At 35.8% G+C, this 9765-nt stretch overlaps 1 non-coding gene across 1 annotated transcript; it reads left to right on the top strand.

Annotated features, from left to right (window-relative positions):
- Positions 1-857: 857 nt before the first annotated feature.
- Positions 858-966, top strand: LOC116095187. Its single transcript, XR_004120506.1, has one exon. It is a non-coding gene; the product is annotated as a small nucleolar RNA SNORA38 (small nucleolar RNA).
- Positions 967-9765: the final 8799 nt, after the last annotated feature.

Raw genomic sequence — 9765 nt, 5'->3', positions numbered from 1 at the left:
ACACAATTCTACATACTAAATCAAAAGCTTTCTCTAATTAGTGGCAGCACACAAAGGAAATTTTAGCTTTCTTTGGCATAGTCTTGCTGGGTATACTAGCAACTTTTAAGGGAAATCCCCATGCCCAGCAGTAGATCTACAATAAAAACTCAATGGTATTTTTGGATTTGGAGTCTCACTATGCTTTGTCTGGGCTTTTTCCCCCTAATTATAGAAAATTGTTTATATGCTCTGGTTTCTGGTTCTGTATTTATAGGTTTTCTGTGTATGTGAAAGTGTGTTTCAGATTTTCTTTGTGTTCCTTATGATTTTTACTCAGCTATTATTTCTGTTTGTTTTGTCATATTCTATATTATCATCATCATCATCATCATTTTCTTTTGTATTCTAATTAGAGAGATAAACAAAGGATATTAATTTGAGTGAGTAGGGAAGTGGGCAAGATCTGGGAGGAGTTGGGTATCAGAACCATAATCTGAATATACTGGATGAAAATTTTTTTAATTAAAAATTAGTTAGAGGTGAGTGTGGATAGTTCTGTGATGAAATCTACATATCCCAGTGGCAATGGCAGAATCATGAAGATCTCAAGAAAGGTCTGCCTGGACCAAAAAGTGAGCCTCTGTGCCTAAAGTAAACAAATTAACAGAAAATAATGAAGAGTTAAATTGTATTTTTCAAATTAAATAAACAGCCTAAAGCAACTAGAATTTCATTGGTATTTGTGCTGGTGGAGGGATCACCCAGCTAGCCATGTGATTCACAAACAAAAATCTGAGAGCTGTGAATTTATGAATAATGTAACTTATGCCCTAAAATAATCTGTTGAAAATAACAAAGTTGAAAAACATCTTTGGTTCTCTGTCCTAGGACAACTAGGAATGAGAGGCAAAGAAATGTGATGGATTTGGAAAGGTTTGGGACCAGCTTGCCTCCCGTAGGCTCAAGATCAACCATCCCACAGAGGAAAAAGAAAAAGAAAAACATCATCTATCTCAAACAATAAAGTACAAAATCCCCAAGTAAATTTGTTAAACTGGAGTGTTTGCTTATGTGGAGATTAAGTCTCATACTCAAGCCATGGAGTTAAACAATAGTATAAGAATAGAGATTATATTTAGCAATAGTGTTAGACATCTTATTGTTGTACTTATTCATCAGTTACTATGAACAGAATTCCTATGTTTAAGTTTGAAAGCATCACTTGTTGGAATTAAAAACTTGGTATAGATATATATGTTCCACAAATTTTTCAGGCAGACACTATACATGACACACAAAGGTAAATCAGTGATCCTTGCGTTTGGAGCATATCAACATCCTTTGGGAAAGATGTATACGATAACCCTGGACTAAGATACAGACATCACTTGGATTGACATTTCACAATATTCTTCATCAAAGTGGAATGTGATGGGAACCATGACCATCCAGTATTGGGTACTCTATTAAGAGAGTGACCACTTAGTTACAGTTTTGAAGTAATTTCATTGGCTGGATGGACTCTGGGTAAATCATGTTGTAGAAAACAAATAGCTAAGATGTTTCTTCATTAACAAACCTTCTCACAGCAGCATTTCAAAAACTATTGATCAAGCAGAGACACTTGAAATGCAACTCTCCATTGCCTTTCAATGTTGTGTGGTCAGGTAGCTCAGGTGGCCTGTGACTTCAGGAGGGAGTAGACACTCCCTAATACCTCAGTGACTCTTCAGTTGCATTAATTCTGCCCTTGCTACTTATGCTGAGCCATATGTGACAGATGATTATATTGCTCTCCTTATCTGGCTCTTCTTAGGATTCTACCATCATGTCTTCCTGTTAGATTCAGAGTTCTGAGACCCCTTGGGTAGATGAACTGGGGTGATTTTCCTCTAACAGGTCTACATTTTGAGAAGTGTTTACAACTGCAGTGGGATTCAGACATAAAGTTAGATGAAGGAAAGGACTTTTGAAAAGTCCTATCTAGCCTGTTTCGCATGAAAACTCTTATTTTTCACCTCTCAAAGTCTTAATTTTGCAGCTCTTGTGAAAAGTACAGTTTTCCTAAAACAGTACTTTCCCTGAATGACAGATACAGAAACAAAAGGAGTCAGTTTTCTTGAAAGATAAATAATTGTTTTTATCTAAATAAGCATTTTCCTCTTATTTCAAAGTGTCACAACCATGGATATTGTTATTTGAGAACCTCTTGGTTCTGCACAACGATGCCATGAATGCTCACAAGGGATTTCTACTCTTTAATTTTAGGCAAATATCTTCTTTTGAAGACATCCATTTAAAAAAAAATTATCCAATAAACTACCATCTTACAAGGTTTAATTTTTCTTTATAAATGCTAAAAAAATTAAAAACACACAAGTATAACAATAATGTTGTGGAAAACATAATGTCTTGAATGATAAATGTAAAGCATTTTCTGGTTTAACAAATAAAATGGTAGTCAGTGGTATGGGGTCTCTGCATCTAGTTATAATTGGTTTGTGCATCCTTTCCATTGTTTGAAATTATTTGTTTTTCTAGTTCCTCCAGGTTTGTTTCTTTCCCTCATTTATTCCATCAAAGGTTTAAGAAGACCTCCAAGGCACTGAGTCTTTCTCAACCAAAGCCACCTCAGTCCATGTTGTGGCCATCCCAGAAACCACCATGACTCTACCTTAGAACAGCCTACTAGGAATATTTTGCTCATACTGTTTTGTGATATTTGTTATTTAAAAATATATTTTTTATCTAATTGACTATATATGGATCTGAGAGAAAACAGAGAAGAGATAGACTGAGTAGCAGGAGTCTTAGCATAGGAAAGCATTGAAACACTTCAAGACTGTAGAACATCTCTGCATGAAATGAATACTCGTGAAAGATGAAGGAGGTAACTGTTAAAGAAGTGTTTCAGATATAACTATCGCCTGAGAAGCTCTGACAGTACCCAACTAATACAGAACTAGAGGCTCACAGCCATCCATTGGACTGAGTACAGGGTCCCCAATGAAGGACCCAAGGAACTGAAGGGCTTGGAGTCCCATAGGACAAACAATAATATGAACTACCTAGTACCCTCAGAGCTCCCAGGGACTAAACCACCAACCAGAGAGTACACATGGTGGGACTTATGGCTCCAGCAGCATATGTAGCAGAGGATGATCTAGTTGGTCATCAATGGGAAGAGAGGCCCTTGATCCTGTGAAGGTTCTATGTCCCAGTGTAGGGGAATGCCAGGGCCAGTAAGCAGGAGAGTGTGGGGTGGTGAACAGGGAGAGGGGGTAGAAAAGAGAGCTTTGTTTTTGTTTTTGTTTTTTTCTTTTCTTTTTTTTTCTTTTTTCTTTTTTTCCTCTTTTTATTTTATTTTATTGGAGGGGAACCTGGGAAAGGAGATATTGTATGACATGTAAGTAAAGAAAACATCTAATAAAAAATAATTAATTATAAAAAAGATGTATTTCAGAGATTATTATGCCTTTAATCTTCACAGACTATAGCACTGGTTAAAAAAAATGATTTGTCCTTGATAGAAAGTAGAATTAAAAATACAAGGCAGATATAATAATAATAATAATAATAATAATAATAATAATAATAATAATAATGATGTAGAAGCTACGTGCGAGACAGGTTCAGCCAGTTTTTTTTTTCAGTGTAATAGGAAATAATAATATCTGTTCAAACTTGGATCTAATTTAACTTTTGGACCTTGAGGTAATATAAAAATGGTATTGAGGGGCTGGAGAGATGAATCAGCAGTAGATTCCTAACTGCTTCTGCAGAAGAGTGGAGTTTGAATCACATCATCCATCCTAGATTGTTCACACCTGCCTATAATTCTCAACTTAAGGGCTCCAACACCCCTTCTGGATAACACAAACACCACAAAAAATACAGCGTGCACAGAAACTCATAAAGGCACACCCATATAGGTACATATAAATTTAAAATAAATAAGAAGAGAAAATCAGATTGAATAAAAAAATTCCAGTTTCGGTTTCCAATGAAGATAGGCTTCTATTAATTGACTATTAATATTAATCAATATTAACAACTGTTTTACATGCTTCATTTTCTCTACAATTGCTTATAACAAGGATGTGGATAAGTAGTATGTGTACAATGCAGTCCACACAGAGAAAAGGTGGCCTATGGCAGGAAAGCAAATGTAATATGGATGGCTATAGACAAGGAGTAGGTTTTCTGTGCTGTGATGTGAACTTGACTCAATGTAGAATCACCTAAGGCTCTGAGTACACTGCATTAACTGGCCTAACTAAATTTAATGATAATGGCAGAGGTTTAGATGTAAGAGGGCCAGTGGAAAAAAAGTGGTTTGCTTTTTCTCTTCTTTCCTTCAAATTTTGCTGGTTAATTCATGTATTATGTTTGAGTCTTGCTGGTGAGATCATCAATAACCTGGGCAATGCTGTAAACACTGCTGCATTTCTTCCTGATATCAGAACCACACTTCTTTAGCTTTCCAACCCAGACAGAAGATTAGTGGCTCTCCAACAATAACACTGGATCCTCATCTTTATACTCAGATGGAATCCAGTCTCATAGATAAGCAGTTACAAAGTTCTCAGTACATGCATTTTGAAGATAAGACTATCAAAACTACATAATTTTAGCCAGTGTAATAAATACATTCTTTAAATACATTCATCCTTTTAATTTTGATTTTCTATAGGACCTGGACTAACATACTAAGCTCATGAAGAGAGACAATATTTTCAAAATCATAATGCCAAATTCCATAGAAATTGGTAATTAAGAGGCTTTAAATTGAATTATCTTCATACATTTTAATATATGAAAATAAATTATACATGAAATATATGAAAATAAATATGTAAATTTATTTTCCTTAATTAAGAGAATTATTACATTTAAATTTAAATTTAAATAACTTCAAATTTAAATAATTATGTTTATAACCAAATTCTAGATCGATATTATATTTAAGTCTTTCCTGAATTCTTAAAGGTAAACTTACAAATCTTCCATAAATCCATCTAAGAGACACAAACAGACAATTAGGAGACTATCTAGGAATGCACTCCTCCTACTATTCTAGGATAGAAACAAATGGGTAGAATGTCACAAACATGATGATAATTACCAATTGGGTCAATTAGCACATAGCATAGTTTTCACTGAGTAGAGTTTGAACTGAAAAGCAAAGGAAAGAAACCCAGTAGACACATATATCTACTGAGGAAAAATAAACACAGATGGGTAGTACCTTGATCATCTAATATCTAAACAGTAGTAAATATGATAGAATATTGAAGACTTTTCTAGAGAATAGGAAGGACATGAAAGAATCAGTCAATTGGAAGAATTGAGGGAATTGGAAGAATGTTTGATGGGTTTTACATAAGTAATTTTTATGTTGTGTAAGCTTTCATTCAAATCAAGAAGCAAATGTTTGTGATTGGAGAGTAGGGCTTTGGATTCAAAAATTTTGAAAATGAAGTAAATAGGATGTTTTTGTCAAAATGGAGAAAAGTAATTGGGGTGCTGGTAAGTGTATACGAGTTTAGGAATTCTCACAGATGTGTTAAATGGTCAGAGTAATTAGTGCAAATGAAGCATCTGCTGGTGAGGTGTCTTTAGTATGTCATGAGATGTTAAGTGTCCAGCTTCATTAACTTCAGCATTTGTTTCTTGGCAAATCATTCATAAAAGTAAAATAAAAGAGAAGTATATACAATTGTTATTATGTATATGATGATTTCCCAGCAGGTTGATTCTAATGGCTTAGGTTGGTATACCCAATATGTGAAGGGTCCTGGCAATAAAGGATCTATTTCCATACCACCAGATAAAAGGCTCATGCACTGTGAAGCAATAGGATAGTAATGAATGCTACTCCTGCTGCTTGATGTGTGGATAAGCAAAGGTAGTCATACCATCTGAGGGGAACAGTGAAAGAAGAAGAAGTTGAGTGGGAGCACAAGACACATGTAATTCTTGGTAGTCATCAGTAGGGGTGAAATTAGTTGTATATTAATGTATCACTGAGCATTGGCACATTCCATTCCAGCATGCTACAATAAATCAAGTTTTGATTAAGCTTAGTGTTATAGCTTTACATAGATCCATGTCTAGCACTTAGGTCCCCTGTGTTGCTGTGTGACTCTTCTTATGAATGTTTCATTTCACAGCCCATCTATTTTCTTTAAGTAGGTGAAACTGAATGGACTGCCAGGATACTGGCAGATGAAACAGGCATCAGGTTTGAGAAATGGCAATAAGTGATTACCAATGAGAATGAAGACAATGGTACATCTGGAAGAATTGAGCTTAATCTGAGGTATATGAATAATAGTCAGAAAGCACATTGACTCCATCTTCTCAATGAGGAATAAACAAACAAAACCCACTAGTAAAAAAGGTGCCCCCATTATGTAACTTCTCAGCAATTTTCAACCTCATGGTGATTCCTTTTGTAGATATCTTAAAATTCATAAGTAAGTTGTAGAAGTTTGGAATTTACATTTAGTTTTCTCATTTCAAACCTTGTTTTTACTTATCCCTATAATGTTTATCATTCAGGATATTAACAATCAATTTTGGATAAACTGATTATTATAACACAATACAATCTCTTTATTATTTCAAATTTTCTAATTTCTTTCCCTCCTTATTACAAAATGTTAAAGCAACTTAAACATCTATGTAATTAAAAACTATTCTTTCACTGTTTTCTTCAATAAAAATATGGTTTAATTTACATGAAACTTTTAGTCTTTAAGTACAGTCATTAGATTGAACCTAAAGGAATCATTGCATTGAATACTTTTTACAGTGGAATTACTGTTTACATATTGAATAGTAAAACAGAAAATTATGAGTAGAGCCGAGCAGTGGTGGCCCACACCTTTAATCCCAGCACTTGGGAGGCAGAGACAGGCAGATTTCTGAGTTGGAGACCAGCCTGGTCTACAGAGTGAGTTCCAAGACAGCCAGGGCTAACAGAGAAACCCTGTCTTGAAAAAAAAAAAGAAAGAAAGAAAGAAAGAAAGAAAGAAAGAAAGAAAGAAAGAAAGAAAGAAAGAAAGAAGAAAAGAAAGAAAGAAAGGAAGAAAGAAAGAAAGAAAGAAAAGAAAGAAAATTTTGAGTAGAAACTTAACCAAAATCACAATTTATATTTATTAGTGTTTATTTTATTTACTCTTCTGGTAGTAGAGTAGTGGAGCTTAATTCAAACAAGAAGCAAAAGACAAAGAAACTGTCTGTGGTGATGGGATCTGCCCTTTCATGGATAATAATCCATGGGGATAACAATATACAAAAGATGAGGCTTCATCCTAGCAGACAGTCCTAAACCAGTAGAAAAATGAAGTATGTAGATATCAGTGTAATGAAATGGATGAAACAATATATAATTTGGTGAAGCTTAGATCTTCAAGGGAATTGGCAGTGAGGTGTTGATTGAATGACAGGATCAGCCCAATGATGTCTCCAATGAAACAAAGCTCAAAAATTTAATGAAGAATCATACTCTTCTAAAGTTACCCTATAAGATATAAGTAGCACAAGAGCTTTCATCAAATGTCTAGGTTTTGAATATATATGATTTTTTTAATTACATATTTTCTTTATTTACAATTCAAATGATATCTCCTTTCCCGGTTTCCACTCTGAAAACAATACCCCTATTCTCACCCCTCTCCCCCTATTCACCAACCCACGCTCTCCACCTTCCTAGCCCTGGCATTCCCCTACACTGGGGCAGAAAACCTTTGCAGGACCAAAGGCCTCTCCTGCCCTTGATGACTAACTAGCCCATACTCTTCTATACATATGCTGCTGGAGCCATTATTCCCACCATGTGTACTCTTTGGTTGGTGGTTTAGTTCCTGGGAGCTCTGAGGGTACTAACAGGCTACAAGCCCTTCAGCTCCTTGGGTCCTTTCTCTAGCTCCTTTGCTGGGGACCCTGTGCTCAGTCCAATGGATGGCTGTGAGCCTCTACTTTTGTATTAGTCGGGCACTGGCAGAGCCTCTCAGGTGACAGCTATATCAGGCTCCTGTCAGCCAGTACTTGTTTGCATCCACAACAGGGTCTGGATTTGGTGATTGAATATGGGAAGGATTCCCAGATGGAAGTCTCTGGATTGTCCTTCCTTCACTCTCTGCTCCATAGTTTGTCTCTTCAACTCCTTCCATGGGAATTTTGTTCCCCCTTCAAAGAAGGATTGAAATATTCACACTTTGGTGTTTCTTCTTCTTGAGTTTCTTGTGCTTTTTGATTGTATTTTGGGTATTCTGAGCTTCTGGGCTAATATCCACTTATCAGTGTGTGGAGAACATACCATGTGTGTTCTTTTGTAATTGGGTTACTTTACTCAGGATGGTATTCTCCAGATCCATCTATTTCCCTAAGAATTAAATAACTAATTGTTTTTAATAACTTAGTAGTACTCCATTGTATAGATGTTCCACATTTTCTGTATCCATTCCTCTGCTGAAGGACATCTGGGTTGTTTCTAGTTTCTGGCTATTATAAATAAGGCTGCTATGAACATAGTGGAGCATGTGTCCTTATTACATGATGGAGCATCATCTGGGTAATAGTTGATACAGGGGAAGGTGAAAGGGAAATTAGAGAGGTAATGGTCAAGTTAGGGTAGAGAGAGATAAGGGAAGAGATCTGAGTCATACCATCAGTGTTTGAAAATGCCATACAGAAACTGGTTGATAAGCTTTCCAAAAGAGAAAATTTAAAGAGTTTGAATGTTTTTAATAGCTGAGTAGTACTCCATTGTGTAGATGTACCACAATTTCTGTATCCACTCCTCTGTTGAGGGACATCTAGGTTGTTTCCAGGTTCTGACTATTATAAATAAGGCTGTTATGAACATGGTGGAGCATGTGTCCTTATTATATGTTGGAGCATCTTCTAGGTATATGCCCAGGAGTGGCATAGCTGGGTCCTCTGGTAGTACTACATCTAATTTCCAGAGGAACCCCTAAACTGATTTCCAGAGTGGTTGTACCAGCTTGCAATCCCACCAGCAATGAAGGAGTGTTCCTCTTTTTCCACAACCTCTCCAGCATCTGCTGTCACCTGAGTTTTTGATTTTAGCCATTCTGACTGGTGTGAGGTGGAATCTCAGGGTAGTTTTCATTTGCACTTCCTTGATGACTAAGGATGTTGAACATTTCTTTAAGTGCTTCTCAGCCATTTGTATTTGTCAGTTGAGAATTCTTTGTTTAGCTCTGTACCCCATTTTTTAATAGGGTTATTGGGGTTTCTTGAGTTCTTTGTATATATTGGATATTAGACCTCTATCAAATATAGGATTGGCAAAGATCTTTTTCCACTCTATTGGTTGCCGTTTTGTCCTATTGACAGTGTCTTTTGCCTTACAGAAGCTTTGCAATTTTATGAGATCCCATTTGTCAATTCTTGATCTTAGAGCAGAAGCTATTGGTGTTTTGTTCAGGAACTTTTCCTCTGTGCCCATGGGCTAAAAGTTCCTCCCCACTTTCTTTTCTATTAGTTTGAGTGTATCTGGTTTGATGTGGCAGTCCTTGATCTACTTGGACTTGAATGTTGTACAAGGAGATAGGAATGGATCGATTTACATTCTTCTACATGTTAACCCTAGTTGAGCCAGCACCATTTGTTGAAAATGCTGTCTGTTTCACACTGGATGACTTTAGCTCCTCCCAAGACTTTTATCATGAAGGAGTGTTGGATTTTGTCAAATGCTTTCTAGCATCTAATGAGATGATAATATGCTTTTTTTCTTTTTTTTTTTTTTTT

Source organism: Mastomys coucha, unplaced genomic scaffold, assembly GCF_008632895.1.
Source record: "Mastomys coucha isolate ucsf_1 unplaced genomic scaffold, UCSF_Mcou_1 pScaffold17, whole genome shotgun sequence".
NCBI lineage: Eukaryota > Metazoa > Chordata > Mammalia > Rodentia > Muridae > Mastomys > Mastomys coucha.
Note: the sequence above shows the minus strand (reverse complement) of the source record. Positions and strands in the feature narration are given on the sequence as shown.